Below are 17,771 nucleotides of genomic sequence, written 5' to 3' on the forward strand. Positions count from 1 at the left end.
GGTTTTTTTACTCTCTACCTTCTCTCTCTCTCCTCCTTCTTCTTCTTCTTCTTCTTTCTCTCTCTCTCTCTCTCTCTCTCTCTCTCTCTCTCTCTCTCTCTCTCTCTCTCACACACACACACACACACACACACACACACACCACACATGCTCACACTCATAGTCATACACAATCTTCCTTTCCCTTCCCTCTTACTAGGCAGATTTTAAATTACTAGTAATGGGGTTTCGTGAATTTCATAGTAATACAAAGAGACTAACTACCAGTCCCTTAGCCTAAAGTTTCTGACTGCTTAGAATGGGATTTATTCCCTTAGAACTGATTCTTCTTATGAAAATGTCCTGACACATCAAAGGTTTATATTGGCTGCATCAGGTAGCTCTCAGTCTAGAGATTTCTATAGGTGCATGTGCAAGTAGCCACGGCGTGAGTGGCAGAGCTACCTGATGAATCAAAACAGTCAATTTATAATGAGGAATGTTGCAAGTGGGAGAAATAGTCTTCCCCAGAGAAAACCATACCAGTTGCTTATCAGATACCAGATGTACCAAATGGTTAGCTCTGAAAACATACATACAAGGACCATTATATAGACTTGCAGATATTCAGAATCACATATACATTTATATGTGTTTTATATATGTATGTGTATGTGTATGCGTGTGTGTGCAATAAAACTTAATAAAAATTAATGAAAATGGATAATGAATATGAAAGAGAGCAAAAAGAGGTACATGGGAGGGTTGGGAGGGAGGAAAGAGAAGAGAGATATATTGTATTATAATACCCAAAATAAAACAATAGTAAGAAAAAACTGTATATGTGTATATTTAATTTAAAAATTTTAAACAGATTTTAAGTAAAAAAAAAAGATAGACTGAATAGAAAGTAAATTATAGCAATAGTTTTTTCCAGTCAAGATTGATAGATTAATAAATATTATTGATAAAATATAAATATAACAAAGGTATTGTTATTTTTGAAAAAAATCTTATTTATATGCTGAAGTATGGTAAGGCTGTATGTATTTAAAGCTGGACAGTGATTTGCTGCACATGCATGTTATAATATGATTACCACAATCGGATGAGTTGTCATATGTCTCCTCACATGATAACCACTGGTAATGTATACATGAGAGCACATATGATCTTTCTACTTGGTGAATTTCGAGTGCACTGGACAGTGTTACCAAGTGTAGATCTGTCTATGTCAACTTCCCATCAGACACACAGGACAATGTTACCAAGAGTAATCCTGTATATGTCAGCTTCCCATCAGACACACAGGACAGTGTTACCAAGAATTATCCTGTATATATCAGCTCTCCACCAGACACACAGGACAGTGTTAACAAAGAACAATCCTGTATATATCAGCTCTCCATCAGACACACAGGACAGTTAACCAAGAGTAATCCTGTATATGTCAGCTCCCCATCAGATACACAGGGTGGTGTTACCAAGTATATATCATCTCTCACACCATGTTTATGCCTTTTGACCACCATCAGTCTACCTCCCCACACTCCAGAGACAGCCATCAAAGTTCTACCCTGTTTTCATGATGTGCCCTTGTTTGGTATTCCACATGTAAGTGATATGGCCCATGCTGGATTTCTCTTTCTATGTGTAGTACATTTAACTAAACAAGTTGTCCGATTTATCAATGGCAAGAATTTTGTTTTATCAGGATGAAGTCTCTCTCTCTCTCTCTCTCTCTCTCTCTCTCTCTCTCTCTCTCCCTCTCTCTCTCTCTCCCTCTCTCCCTCTCTCCCTCTCTCTCTCTGTCTGTCTCTCTCTCTCTCTCTGTCTCTCTCTCTGTCTTTCTCAATCTTTGTGTGTGTGTGTATATTTAAAGAATGTATAGAGTATAGAGGTACATTTCTTTATTTATCCCTCTGACCCTCAGTCAGTGAGCACTCAGGTTGTTATCATATCTTGACCACAGTGGATTCTTTCTATGTTTGTTTCCTCAAGTTATAATTAAATTGTGATGGCTTTCTCATATACTAGTGGTACTTTTTGAGAATATGAGTGCTATATTTATATCCTTTCCACCTCTTTCTAACTCCTCATAACCCCCTCCCACTCTCTCTCAAATTCATGACCTCTTTTTATATAATTATTATTGCTATACACACACACACACACACACACACACACTAACTCTTTCACTATTTTTCTTATATATGTGACCATTTGGTATTGATTAACCTATTGGGAGCTCATCCCTGCAGAAAATTGATTCTCCCACTCTCAGCAGCCATTGGTTGCCTGGAGCTCTCCATCTAAGTGTAGGACATTGCTAAAACTTTCCATCAATATTTTCAAGTCACCTGGTGATACCATGATGCAGGTCTTGTTTGGGAGACCATACTGTTGAGATTGGGTGGGTGAAATTTTCCTGTTATGTCTAGAAGGCACAGTCATGCAACAGACATCCTGGTCCTACAATCTACCTACCTCCTCTGCTCTGATTTCCCTGTGCTTTAGGTGTGGGAGTGGTGTTTTAGATATGTCAGTTTTTAGATGTGATTTGGTACTTCATGGTCACTTATTGTCTGTATATTGATCCATTGTGAATTTTTGTAATGGTCTCCATCTATTATAATATGAAGCATCTTTAATGAGGGATAAGATCTACTGAGGGTATAATGCAAATATTTAGAATATAGTTAGAAACTATATTGGTTTAGGAAAATGGCAATGGTCGGTTCTCCTCCTATCCTAGTTGGCTAGGTTTACAGTGCCAGACATGAATCCCTTTCTATCCCCACTATTGTATCATTCTGAGTATGTTGCCTGAACAGGCATTGCTATGGTACCTAGACTTTATATCTGGGAGGGTCTACTTATTACTTTTCTCCATTGGCTGTTTGCACAGTGCCTTTGGATACTGTGAGAGCTAGTTTTCAGAAAGGAGGTTTGCAGCTCAATTGCTCAAAGTCCTGTGCTCCAAATCTGTAGTATCTTCAGCAATAGGGTCTTACTTTCAAGTTATGGAATAGCCTGTATTACACTATCTTGAATCTCTATGTCCAACAACTCAAAAAGTGTTTTCCATAGGTGGTGTTGGGTTGTTTTTTTTTATTAGTCTATGGTTCTTATTGAGAGCATTATAACCTCATTTTGCAGAACTCCATTTAAGATAACTCTGTATATATATATATATATATATATATATATATATATATGTGTGTGTGTGTGTGTGTGTGTGTGTGTGTGTGTAATATGTTTATTTTATGTAAGTTTATAAAATAATGTTCCTTGTGAAGTTTTCAAACATACTTAGTGTTATTTATCTACCCTCTCTTTCCTCTGTGTTGTCCTCACTTTCTACCCAGTTAGAGTCTCACCCTTCATGGACCCTGTGTCCAATCATCTCTGTCTCTAGAGCTCCCAATATCCCCCTCCCTGGTGGTCCTTTCTAATTCCCGGGTTCTATTGTTACTTCAGGTTTTACTTTCACATACAAAGATCTGGATCTAGGATCCACAAATAACAGAGAACATGTAGCATTTCTCTTTAGGTTCTAGGTTACCTTCTAATGTGTTCCATTTCAACTATTTACCTGAACATCTCATGATTCCATTTTTCTTTGTAGCTGAAAATAATTTCTTTGTATATATGTACCACATTTTTTTTTTTATTATCCACTAAATAGTAACAAACATTTAGGTTGTTTCCATTCCCTAGCTCTTGTGAATAGAGCAGCAATAAACATAGTTCAGTAAGTGTCGATGGAGTAAGATGTTGAATCCATTGGTCACAAACCTGTAAGTGGTATATCTGGATCACACCTTACATCTATTTTTAGCTTTTGAGACTCCTTCACACTGATTGATGTACTATTTGCACCAGTTGCCAATCCCATTATCAATACATAAGGGTTATCCTTTCTCCATGGCCCTTAGGAACATCCATACTGTTGCTTACTATGGTTATTGCTATTTCCATTCACTCACATTATTCTAGGGTTCTTACCCACACTCTGCCAACAAGTGGCTTTGGGGTGACAGCTATCCTTATAGCTGAGAAGGAATCTCATGAATGTTAGGATTTGTGTGGTGATATTGTGTTTCCCAAAATATTGTGCACCCCCAAAAATCTTATCTGGGGTCAGAGAACAGAACAGCCACTAGGTATAGAGGCCAAAAAATGGTGGCACTCACGCCTTTAATCTGATCACTTGGGAGGCAGAGATCCTTTGGGTCTCTGTGAGTTCAAGGCCACGCTGGACATAGGCAAGCATGGTGACTCACGTCTTTAATCCCAGGAAGTGATGGCAGAAAGCAGAAAGGTATATAAGGCATGAAAACCAGGAACTAGCTTGTTAAGCTTTTAGGTTTTTGAGCAGTAGTTCAGCTGAGATCCATTCTGCATGAGGACTGAGAGGCTTCCAGTCTGAGGAAACAGGATCAGCTGAGGAACTGGCGAGGTGAGGTAGCTGTGGCTTGTTCTGCTTCTCTGATCTTCCAGCATTCACCCCAATACCTGGCTCCCAGGTTTGATTTTATTAATAAGAACTTTTAAGATTCGTGCTACAGATTTGTATTTTCCAAATGATCAGATTTGCCTTCCATTTCAGTGGGACCCTGTTTCTTTATCATTGACTTATTTCCATATGGCTTGGAAATATTTTCTGCTATTCTTTGAGATCTTTTTCATGTTGACATTGATGTTTCCATGGCTTTGTGAAGGTTTCTTAGTTTGATGTAGCCTTATTTGGTCATTTACCTATTGTTATTGTGCAGCTGGTAACATTCAAAATGTTTATTTGACAAGACAAGTATAAAGAAGATTTTGGCAAAGTATTAAGTAATTTGACTTTTTGTAGTCTTACATTTAAGTTTCAAACAAGTTTGAGTTGCATTTTGAGTATTCTACAGGAGAAAGGCACTGTATTATCTGTTATACAAAGACATCTATCTATCTTTTCCAAGAACCACTGCTTAAGACATCGTCTTCCTGCTTGTGTCTGACTAGTACTCTACATTGGCTAGTTGTGCATTGATGTGTGTTTATTTCTGTGAACTATGGTCTATTTGTGCTTTTCATGCTAACACTATACTATTTTCATTGTTGCAGCTTTATAAAATTATTTAACAAAGGATGATGTCTAAAACATGGTCCCTTATCTTCAGAACACTGATTTTAAGGGCTGTTTTTCTGTTCCTCTACCAATTAGGTTAGATATTTCTGCCTTAGGTGACATCACAATTTTACTAGCGACTGTACCAAACATGTGAACCCCTTTTCACACTATGTGTATTTTTACTTTATTACTTTTTACTAGTTAAAGAACACAGGTCATCATTCTATTTGTATTTTTTAAAATCATTACATCATTTTTTTTACATTTTTCACTGCACACACTAATATCTCAGAATGAGGCATGCCAGGGTATGGAAGTGAACAGCCAATGGCCCAGTCACTTGACTCTTCAATAAGACTCATCCTACAGATGGAACTGTTTATGCTTCCTACTTCCATACCCTAGTTAAACCTGTCCACACACTCTCACATTCACCCTCTAAGTAAAGTTGGCATTCCAAATAGAGGGGTTACACACATTTGCATATTCCTAATTTACATATCCAGTTGATTATTTGTGCTTAGAGGGCTAATTTGCATCTACCCAGTTCCTTGGGACTGATTGGGACTGGTAGTCATGGGATATCCTCACCAAGCTTCTTCTGGGTCCCCCTGGCCTGTTCCTGTCAGTTGCTTTATGATAATAGCATAACAAGGACATCAGGTGTGCAACTGGCTTCTCATGAGTTTATCTTGGCACCAGGATAGAGAAAAGCAACATAAAAGGGTTCTTGGAGGTGAAGAAGCTTCTGCAGCAAGGATCTGAGAACAAGTTGCTGATTGAGCACTGTTTTCATTCCAACAAACAAACGCTCAGTTTAGGCTGGGACTAAGGATGCACTTTGGATTGGGTTTGTTCTCCTGCCAAGCCAACATAAACCCTGTATCCATCTTCAATTCAAAGCTTTCTAGAATTTCCCAATTCTTTTCATGTTTTTCCTCTCAATTGGGATCATCTACACCCAGCTGATCACTTAATATAAGCTTTGCGATGACCCCTCTGTTTTTTCAATTGAAAGAGTATTTTATTATATTTATCTCCTTTTAAATGTAATTTTGATGTAGAAAGGAAAATGTGCTTGTGATATGTTGCATAGTTTTTCTGTGAGGTTTTGCTTTTATTAGGATGCTGCATTCCCCAAATGCTGGCAAGTTTCTTAACCAGCTAGTCCCAGGACTACTGTGTACAGTTCATTTGCACAATAAAACTTTTGAGTTGTATATAGACCAAATCACAAACTCTGCATAGATAGAGAATGTTCTCCTGTAGGGAAGCAAAAACCACACTGGGAAAAGTGGGAAAAATGTGATGAGACTAGCAATTCTATTCACTGTGCTATTTTTCATACTTGAATTTATATAAGTGCATTTGATTTCCAAGCTGCTTAAACTATTTCAAATGTGAAAAGTGTTTTTGTCACTACACTATAACCTTATTGATTTATGTTTCTATAAATATCATAAGAATGTTTAGACTATGATCAATTGTCAATGAAAATAATCCCTTGTGAACTTAAGAAGGAAAAAATTGTGATACAAATATCTTACTGAAAATCCATTTTCAGAAATTCATATAGGAGTTGTGCTCTGATAGGATTTATTTATATGATTTTATTACATTAAATGATATGCAAATATTTGTGTGTATGTTTATATGTTTGTGTATGTGTGTATATGCGCTTGTGTATGTATGTGCATGCTTGCATACGTGTGTGTATATGTGTGTGCATGTATTTATGTAAACTGTCTCTTTGTTCTCAGTATATTCTAACCTTCCATAATTACAATTGCCTTCTGCTCAGGTTTATATAATACTCATGAAAAGAGTTTCTTGTTTGTCATAGTTGTATCAGTACTGTTTTTGAAAATGGTTCTCCTGGGTCATGCTTCTTAATTTGGTGAGATAATTGAAGTTGGAGAACAGATAATTAGGCACATGGAAAGTCCTAAAATAAATATTTGTTGGGGATGGAAAAAGGACTCAGTGGTTAAGACCACTTACTGCTCTTTCAGTGGATTTGAGTTTAGTTCCCAGCACCCAAGTCTGTGGTTCACAGCAGACTGTAACTCAGAGGATCTTTTACCCCCTTCTAGCCTCCACAGACACCCCCACACATGTGGGCATATGCACATAGACACAGATGCATACACATAATTAAAAATAAAATAAATAAAAGACTGGAAAGATAGTTCAACATTTTCAGAGAAAGTGCTACACTTTTATAGGAGTGAAGTTCAGTTCTCAGCCACTTCTGGTATGCTCCCCTCCCTGACCCCCCATATATATATACAATTAAAAATATAAAAATAAATTTTAAAAACAAATAAATATTTGTATAACAGATACATGAAATGAATGAATGAATTCATGAATGAATACATTCATTGAGATGCTCCATTAAAATAAACTAATGATTAAGTAGGGCATACAGTGCACATGGTTTCAATAATGGCTGGGTTTAATTTCTGGATGAAAGTTTTACACATCCTCATGTAACTGACATAACATGGTTAGGTAAGCAAGTTTCAGCACATAGTTAGCTTCTAACTTGAAAGGCAAATTTTTCTTAACTGTAATATGTAATTATAAATAAGGAGGAGTCTATGACTAGAGGTCAGAGTGCAGGTCAAATGTAATAAAAACCTACAAATGTCATCAGCTGAATCACAAAGAGGAGCTTACCTTACCAGATGCTACCAGACCCGTCATCCAAGATCCCCAGGCATTGTCCACACACCACACAGTGGAAATCCAAGACTTTTAGCTTCACCTACAGGACCTGCAAACAAAAACTAGCTGAAGAGCCAGCGTTCTCTGTGTCTTTTTTAGCTCTGGTCACCACCACTACCGTCTTTTGTCTTTGTCTAACTTGCTGGGGGTCAGGCCTTTCTGATGATCAGTATTCTTGATGATCTTTGCAGTTTGCATTGTTGCTTTGCTTTGTGCAGATTCTACCCCCTTGCGTTTCTTTTTATTGTAGACTATAACCCAAGCATTTGTGACCTGAGTACATGCAATACATGAGTAGTATGTGGCCAAGCCAAGGGTTTTTAATACCTATATCATGATGAAAATATTCTAAATCCATCCCTAAAATAACTGCTCCCATGTAAAGCAAATGACATTTCACCCAAGGCCTTAGACCTAATGGTAGCTGATCACAAAAGGTGTAACATTATGACACATCCAAGAGGAGTGTAAAGTTTTACCAATATTCTGTCCAGTTTTCATAGATATATGTATGTACAAAACATAGATTGAACCTGTGTTTGTAAGACTGCATATATACACACACACACTTATGTATCTAACCACTTCTCTTTCTATAACCTCTTCCTTACAGATAACAACCAATCACAGATCAAAAATAATTAAAAATCAATCTGTCCTAAAGATATATAGACTTTTAAATTATTCCTCAAAAATCTGTGTTAAAACAACTATTTAAATAGCATTTACTTTGCATTAAATATAAGTAATTAGAGATGATTAATATGTATAGGGAAATACATAGGTTATATGCAAATGCATTTTGGAAGGAATGTGAGCACCCATAGTTTTGTTGTAAGGTAGACATACAGAGTAGAATGGAAGATTCCTGAACCACTTCTGCATGAATATCAACCAGTAACTAGCTGTTTATGATCTGTAAAAGTAGCTTACATGGTAGATGAGTAATTGGCTGGCATGAAAGTGTCCTTTATCACCTTCATTACATGTTATAACCCCCCAAATCATGCCAGCCATATTGAAAGTCTGTTTGTACATAGAGTTTGAGCAACTTGTTTAAAGAATTTGAAGACAGTAGCTGTGATAAATATCTGTTGTCTTTGCCAGCTAAATGAAAATGGCTATTAGCTGTACAATAATTTTTAAAGTTTCAATAAACCCAGCAGGCACTTTAATAAGACTCCATTATTTTTTGCCAGGTCTTCAGTGTTGAAAATCAGGACTCTGCTCCCAGTGGACGGAAAAGCAGGGGGATGTAGTTGATTTAAAGGACAATGAGCTGCAAATTGCTTCTCCTCTCGATAGACAGGCAAGTCTATCATGTAGACATGAGGGAAAATAATTAAAACTTTTTAAAAGTACAATATTTCAATTCAGCAGAATGAAACCACTTTTAAGACCAAGACTCAGCAGTTAATGAAGTGCTTTTTCCATGGGCCATCTACTAGTTACTGCCTCAAATGCTGCCCAGTTGAGATTCACTGGATGTTACCATCTGTTGTTTGTTTGACAGCTGATGAAAAATGAAGTGTTCACTCCAGTGTTTCTTGAGCAAACATTTGAAAATGGTTACAAACATTTGTATTCAGGGCAGAGGAATCAGGAGAGGGCATAGCGCTTTTGCACTGAGTAGTGTTTTCTTTAGAGAGCTCCTGGAGCATATTAATGGTATTTTTTTGGTGGTGAGACACTCTCTCACCAGAGAGGTTTCTGTCATCCGGAGATGAGCTGGTTCTCTGGCCATCTGTTAGCCCAGCCTCTGGTTCCCATTACTGTCTACCTGTTTGGATCCAGCCCCCACCTTCACACACACACACACACACACACACACACACACACACACACACACACACGAACAAAGGGGATAGGGAGGGTGTGAAGAAAAGAATGAAAGGGAGGGAGGGAGGGAGGGAGGGAGGGAGGGAGGGAGACAGACAAAGGAAAGGAGGAGAAAAGGAGGGGAAGAAATCTAGGTCTTCTTAAGGTGTGTTTGACAGGAAAATAAAGTATCTTTCTTCACAAGATATAACTCTTAGTGATTTCTTGTGGTTATATAGAATGTGGGTCCAATTGCTTCAGGTTGCATCCAGATTCCAGAAACAAATGCACCAAGACCTTAAAGGGAGAATAGTGGTCAGTTAGATCTGTGTTCCTTGGTGTAGCTCATTCAAGGTTTTATGACCAAGCAAATAAGGACATTTAATGCCTCACCATGCGTTTAGTGAGAACATTTTTAAAAGACACAGCCTGGCATTAATAAAATCTTACAGTTTTCTCAATAGTACGTTAGAAAACCCTGATTCATTGTTTACTTGAAAATTTTACCTCAAATAGCAATTTGAAAGCTAAATTATTTTTGCCTGATGTGACACATATATATTTAGGAAGCTTCACTATGGTTTCAGATCCATGAATTCTTTTGGTTGGTTGCCCTAATCTTACTTCAAATTTTGTTATTACCATTTTATATTATGCCAATATATTTACTATTTGGTGTGTAGGTTGGATATAGTTAGCTTTAATGAAACTGACTACACTTTTATCACACTATCTTGATGACCAGAATAATTTCCAGCAATAATCAAAGGCTGATTGAAAGTGCCTGGGAATCAGGTCAGGAGATTAATTCACTTGTTCAGTCATCAAACAGATTCCAGGTCTCTAATGAGGAAAGAAGTACTTTGTCTAGGTTCCGTGGATTGGGATATTAGTCATGTGAAGTCTTTAAAAAGAATTCCCAACTCTATCTGAAAGTATCAGGTGGTGTTCTCTCAGCCACTGCATCAAAGCCTTTATTTGAATGCTGTAAGGACTCACTGAGAAGTCTTTTAGTACTGTGAAGATGAACGTTCATATCTCACAAATCAATATATATGAGATGACAAGAAAAGGATCAGGGTTAGCGAGGCTGTGGTTATATAGAGAATGTATTGCATGGTGAGCATGAACTTAGTGAGTATGAATATGACAACATGGTTCTTGATCTGGTGTGTGTTTAATATAATATGGAGAAGGTCTATAGTAACATTATTTAAATCTAATAGGTAGGCAATGATATTCTCAAAGTTGTTAAGAAATATAGATGTTCTCATATTCTCAGTGCAAATATTAAAAAATATTGACTAGGTGATAAATATATTAATTAATCTGACTGAATCTTTTTACAATGTAATCATGGACCCAAACAGGTTTTACCCTGTATATCAATACAACCATCATTTATTAATGGGTGCCAGGAACTAAACTCAGCTCCAATGGAAGAACAGTGCATGCTCTTAAGTCACCAAGTCATCTCTCCAGCCCCCAATTATTATTATTTTTTTTATTTATGAGTGTGCCTTTGTCTGTCTCTTTGTGCTTATATGTGTGTTCCTGTGTCAGTATGTGCCACATGAATGTGGATATCTGAGGAGGCCAGAAGAGGGAATACAATCTCTGGCAGGTACACTTACAGGTGCTTGTATTCCACCTGACCAGAATTCTGGTGCCCAAGTCATCTCCAAGAATAGCATGGGTTTATAATAACTGGGCTATCTCTCCAGCCCCAATTCAGTCTCTTGTTTACTGTCTATTTACAATTTAACAATCTCTGTTTGAGTGGATTTAGATACATGCATTCACATTTAAATCCTGTACTAGTACATTGTGTAGCTAAAAGTTTTCCTGATCCCACCTGGCTCCTGTGGCCCTGTGGTTCTACAGCCACTCAGACCCAAATGAACACACAGGGGCTTATATTATTTTTTAAACTATAGCCATGGCAGGCTTCTTGTTAGCTAGCTGTTATATCTCAGCTTAACCCATTCTTATAAATCTATACCTTGCTATGTGGCTTGTGGCTTACTGGTACCTTTACATCTTGCTTCTCTTGGCATTAGCTAGCAGTGTTTCCTCCCTATGTCTGTCTCCTTCCTCTCTCTCTAGTTAGAATGTCCCGCATAACTTATTCTGCCTTACCATTGTGCAAACAGCTTTATTTATCAGACAATCAGAGCAACATATATTCACAGCATACAGGAATACATTCCCATCAATATTGGAATTCATAAACAAGTGGCAATTCATATGAGAGACTGAGGGAGAGCCAAAGAAAGCAAACAAAATGTCCTGAGTTGATGGATGGAACCCTCTGGAAATTTCCACTGAAATTCAGTCAGAAGATATAAGACTTCCCCGAGTAACTTGGGGATAATAAAGAGATTGTGGTGGTATGCTTTTGCAGCAGCATGTGGTAGAGTTTGATCACATGCTAGACACATGGCAGATTTATAAACATTGAAAGTAAACTTCTTTGTTATGACCTTAGGGATTCAGAGAAAGAAAACTGAATAGACCCTTAAAAGCTTTTTCAAAACTCTAAATCATGTACCCTGTCTTGCTTTGTATGAGACCCAAACTTTCAAAGTCTAATTATTATTTGTTTGTTTGTTTTCTGAGACAAAAACAACCCGTGTTAGGCTTACTTAATTTAAAATGTGTGGCTGGAGTAACCTCCTACTGCACAAAATGAGGTAGAACTCTAAGACTTCATGCCACACTTGCAGTTCCCTGGCTTATTTTCCAGTGACATGAAAAATTGCTACTAGGGGACACAGTAGAATAGCCGTATATGCTTCATGATCAGAAAAGTCTACACACAGGAAAAAGCTTCCTGTAAGCGAGTGCCTGGGCCTCTCTATGCTTAGATTAATTGAACATAAAAGGCAACTACTGCACAGGTGTGCTGTGATCTCAGGGGAGTCCAGAAGAGCCATGACAGGACCCTGCTGCCATCAGCTTTTATGCTCATGAACTGTGCTTACAGAAGGAAGTTTAGCAGGAACCTGCCTGGGTTGACATCGAGAGCTGTTCACTACCATGCAGTCTTGAGAACACACAGTCCTAGGACAGAAACAAAATAGACATGAGTACTTCTGTGTGTTCGCACATCTCCTGCTATTTTGAAAAATACATTAAAATGCTATTAAATATTTTTCCCTTTTCTTTCTTTTTATTTTTGATGTTGAGAGGTTCTAGAAATCAAACCCAGGGTGTGCAAACACACACACACACACACACACACACACACACACACACACACACACACACACACACCACAGTAAGGGGGAGAGTAAGGCAGACAAACAGACAAAATTCCTGGAAGTGGATGTCTGTCTGTCTGAGTTAAAATGTCTATTTGTCAATGGGGTTCTTTCCCTTTCTCCTTCCGGAACTGATTGTCTTGGACTCTTGTAGGGCTTTGGACAATATAGACAAAGAAAGGGAAGTTAATTGCTTCCTGCTGTAGGAATGTAGGACTTCCACCCTCTCCAATTGCCCCCTCCAGTCTTTGTCTTGGAGAGAGAGAGAAGAACTAGGAAGTTGGCCATCTTAAAGGGTTAAGTGAACAGCGTATTTATCTACCTAGAGACTAGTTTCCCTGTATGCTTTCCTCCTAGTCCCTCACTACTCTCTTATCTTGGCTAGTGGATTATTTTGGGCTTTCTTAGTTGTTACTAAAGCAAGTTAATCCTAGCTCTGGGTGTGTGAATCTCCCTAATCCCTCAGGAGATACTATAGCAAAGTGGAGGATTAAAACCAGCAATTCAAAGAATATTGAAGAGTACTTAACCACACCAAAAAGAAAAGAAAAAGAATAAATAAATGTGAATAACAGCAAGAACTGATGTGGACCTTTTTAGGGAGGAACACTCTTGTCCCATATACCCATATTTAATTGTTGCATGAAAGTATTCAGTTACTTCATTTAAAATGGCTAAGAAACATTGGGAATGGTTGCAAAATACTTTTAAAAGTTCTTTGGTAGGGGTTGGGGATTTAGCTCAGTGGTAGTGCGCTTGCCTAGCAAGCGCAAGGCCCTGGGTTCGGTCCTCAGCTCTGGAAAAAAAAGAAAAGTTCTTTGGTTGATTATACATTGGTTACTGTTTTCTTTGTTTACTTTGGACTGTTGGGAGTGAGGTGATGACATACAACATAGCCCAAGCTGACCTGGAACTCACTTGGTAGCCCAGGATATCTATAATTTCTAGTACTGTTCTGCCTCAACGTTCCTTAGTAACATGACCTACCTATCAACTTGAACTCTGTCTCCTGTTTCTCTTCTTTGCTTTTGCTTGTTTAGTTTGTATAATTCAGTTTATTCTTGATGAGGAATTGTTCATAGTCAAATGTGTCCAATTAGCTTAAATTTAACAAGTGGAAATAACTTTTTCATTCTTACAAATGACTTTCAAGTCACATCCCTTCGGTTCCCAAAACTCGAGCATCCTAGTAGCATTAAATGTCTCTTAACCATCAAATATTAAATTAATTTCAGCTTATAATTTGATTCTTTGTATGAGACTAGGTACAGGGAATTTCTCTCTTATAATCCTGGTGAGAGTATCTGTATTTTTTGCCTCATGGTACACCAGTACTATTTTATTTGCTTTCAATTCTTTCCAAAAATTTTTATCTAGCTCTTCAAATCAGTGGTTTTAAACTTTCCTAACATTGTGACTCTTTAATTCAGTTCCTAATGTTGTGGTGACACCCCCAACCATAAAATTACTTTTGTTGCTACTTCATAACTGTAATTTTGCTATTGTTATGAAATTGTAATTTGAATATCTGTATTCTCCGATGATCTAGGCAATCCCTGTGAGAGGGTCATATGCCCTCAAAGAGGTCATGACCCACAGGTTGAGAAGCACTGCTCTAAATCATTCCACTTGCAGAGACCATACTTCCTTGATCTATAAGTGTCTCCAGCATTCTTCCCACAATGTTTTAATAAATTCTCATTGGGCTCCACACATTCATGAAGTTTCTACTAAATTTTTCCCACCTCTTGGAGGATTCAACATACTCAATCTTTCAAACCTATTCAAACTTTTTATTGAATGATTATTTTGGCTATTGGTCTTTACAAATTTGTTTTCTTTTGTTTTTAATATATTTTAAATTGAAACACAATTATACTACTTTCCCCTCCATTTCCTCTTCTAGCCTCTTCTAGCTACTGGGATGTTCTGTATGTCAAATGTGTTGCTCTGATTGGTTAAAATAAATAAAATGCTGATTGGCCAGTAGCCAGGCAGGAAGGATAGGGTAGGTGGGACAAGGAGGAGGAGAATTGTGGGAAGTGGAAGGCGGAGAGAGGGACACGGCCAGCCACTGCCATGACAAGAAAGAAATAAGGTACGGGTAAGCCATGAGCCACGTGGCAAAGTATAGATTAATAGAAATGGGTTAAGATAGAAGAAGTAGATAACAAGAAGCTTGCCATAGCCATACAGTTTATAAGTAATATAAGCATCTGAGTGATTATTTTCTATGTGGGTTGTGGTACCACACAGGGGTTTGGTGGCACCTGGAGAGAAGCTCTCCAACTACAAGCTACCCTCTCTGGAATCCCTCTCATGGTCCCATCTATTTGACAGTCTCCCTTTTTGGTATATTTGTTCTGTGTGTGTGTGTGTGAGTATACATGCATGTGCACATGCATATACACAAACCTATATAAATATAACCTGCCAAATCCATTTCTGTTGTTTGTGTGTATATAATTTCAGGGCTGATTATTCTGCACTGGAACTCCAGTAAGGGGGAGTGCATACCTGGATTTTATCACATATGTAGTAACAAAGTGGCCTAAAAGTGTGACAGGTGAAAGAGTAGGTGAATTAATGTGAAAGAATAAGTGAATTAATGTCAGGTATAGTTACAAGAGTGTATTTTTCTCCTGGTTTCTTTAAAAACTGTAAAGTGCCAATTTCCTATACATTTCAATTTTAGTATTCTGCATTGTCTCAAGTCACATATTACAACATGGTGTTTACAAGAAGAGAGAAAATATGTAAAGCAGCATTTAAATATGTAAGTTTATTTTAGCCTTATATAATAGAAAGATAGTTGGTAATGTCAGTATGGAAAATGTTTAAATCTATTTTTGTTTTTTGCCTTCAAAGTTTTTAAAAGGGTTCATCCAGACAAGCCTGCTCTAATCAATATGTTCCTATTAGCCTTAACAACAGTTTTAGAAGAAAGATTGATAGCAGAAGTGGAAGATCTTTGCTCCTCAAAGGCTGAGTGTGATTATCTAACTGAATGGGAGTTGAGAAGCGAGGATCATCCAGGTGCTTTATGGTAGAGATTTGCCCTTGAGCAAGTTCTTCCCTTTGGCACACAGAGCTCCTGCATCTACCCCAGTATGGATACCCTGTGTTTGTGCATCTCCCTCTGCTGGGGCATGCCTGCTGAATAAGACTTCTCATAGCCTGTTTTCTTCCCATCCACAGATGATTTCTGAGCACCAGAGAACTCTTCACATGTAAGACACATTTAGACATAGATGAGGTCTCTGACCATCTCATAAACTCACCTCCAGGATTTCTTCTAGCAGCAGATAATAATGCCAGCAAGGCACATTCTCTCATGTCATCACGAAGCTGGACAGTGTGTTTTCTTTTCTTTCTTTCTTTCTTTCTTTCTTTCTTTTTTGATTGTGTTTTTCAAGACAGAGTTTCTGTGTGTAGTTTTGGAAACTGCCCTGTATCTCACTCTGTAGCCCAGGCTGGCCTCAAACTCAGAGCAATCTGCCTGCCTCTGCCTCCCAAGTGCTACAAGTAAAGGTGTGTGCCACCACCGCCTGGTGACAGTGTGTTTTCTTACAATGGCAAGGTAAGAGGAAGAGGAAGAAATAAATACCCAGAGAAATTTGCATTGTGTCCTTTTCTGGGAAGATATGACTCAATGATCTGGACATGTATGCTTGCAAGTGAACTGCTTTAAATGTGAATTTTTCACAGTCACACATGGTACACAGTCAGATGGGGGAGTGGGTTTCCAGCTGTGAGATGATTCCCCTAGTATTCTTTTCTATGCTCTCCTTTTGTTTTATAAATATGGTGCTGTACTGACAGCAAAACTTGTGGGAAATATTAATGAAGATGAGAACTGTTTTTAAAATCTTCATATAAATATGTACCATGTAACATGGAATATCAATCAGGTGTAAAGGAGAGGAAAGGGATGGACTTGGAAACTATAGTATTAGTTGAGGTTACCTAGACTCAGTAAGGAATGTCAGATCTCAGGTGGATCCTAACCTATAATGTATACTATACATTATATTAAAACAGATCTGTAAGTGCAGGTAGAGGGTAACACTAAGAAAGAAGACCAAGAGAGGATAGTAGTAAGTTATAGAGAAGGACCAAATACAGACAAAAAGACACTCGAGCCATGAGAAAGGATGTAAAGCCATTTGGTTTTTTGTTTGTTTTTTGTTTTTTGGGTGTTTTTTGCTTTTAGTTTCAACTCTTTGATAGTTTTCTATTTTCCTTCTCATGTTGGGTAAATAAATAAAATATTACCAAGTGTAAAAATATAAACAGTGCTCCATGGCTTCAGTATGACCATTGTAACTATATAGAAGTTTTGGGAGGGGACATGCATTTGAGTGGCTTCTTTAAAACAGCTATGTGATACTTTATTTATGACTGAATTATATATATTAGTAAATTCTGTTACTACTGACTTTTATTATGTGAATAATATCACAAGTCATAGATATTATTAACATCCAATTTTAAAACAAGAGGAAAATAAATTTAGGGGTTTTTTTCATCAAATGATGTGAAATAAAAGCCATTTGTAAGAATGAAAAAATTGTTTCCACTTGTTAAGTTTAAGATAATTGGACACATTTGACTGTGAACAAGCTTTGTAAGTTAAAGACCCAAAATATGAGCAATGGAGAAAAAATCCACTAACTGAATTTTTTGCATAGAGTATTTGTAGACATGACATGTCTTTACTATATCAGTGATCATGAATTTTTAAAATGCAATATTAAGGACCCTGCAGGTTTAAAAAGGGATGCATCCAATACAGACATCAGCAAGTATTTATTTAGCTCCTGCAGGTTCTTGTCAGTGTCCCTAGATACTACTCCAAAATT

General features: G+C 37.5%; 1 protein-coding gene across 1 annotated transcript in view; it reads left to right on the forward strand.

Moving 5' to 3' along the window:
- Pcdh15 (protocadherin related 15) overlaps positions 1 to 17,771 on the forward strand; it is a 1,427,876-nt gene that overhangs the window by 634,803 nt on the left and 775,302 nt on the right. The gene's annotated exons all lie outside the window — the stretch shown is intronic.

The sequence above is a fragment of the Onychomys torridus genome, chromosome 18 (genome assembly GCF_903995425.1).
Source record: "Onychomys torridus chromosome 18, mOncTor1.1, whole genome shotgun sequence".
Lineage (NCBI taxonomy): Eukaryota > Metazoa > Chordata > Mammalia > Rodentia > Cricetidae > Onychomys > Onychomys torridus.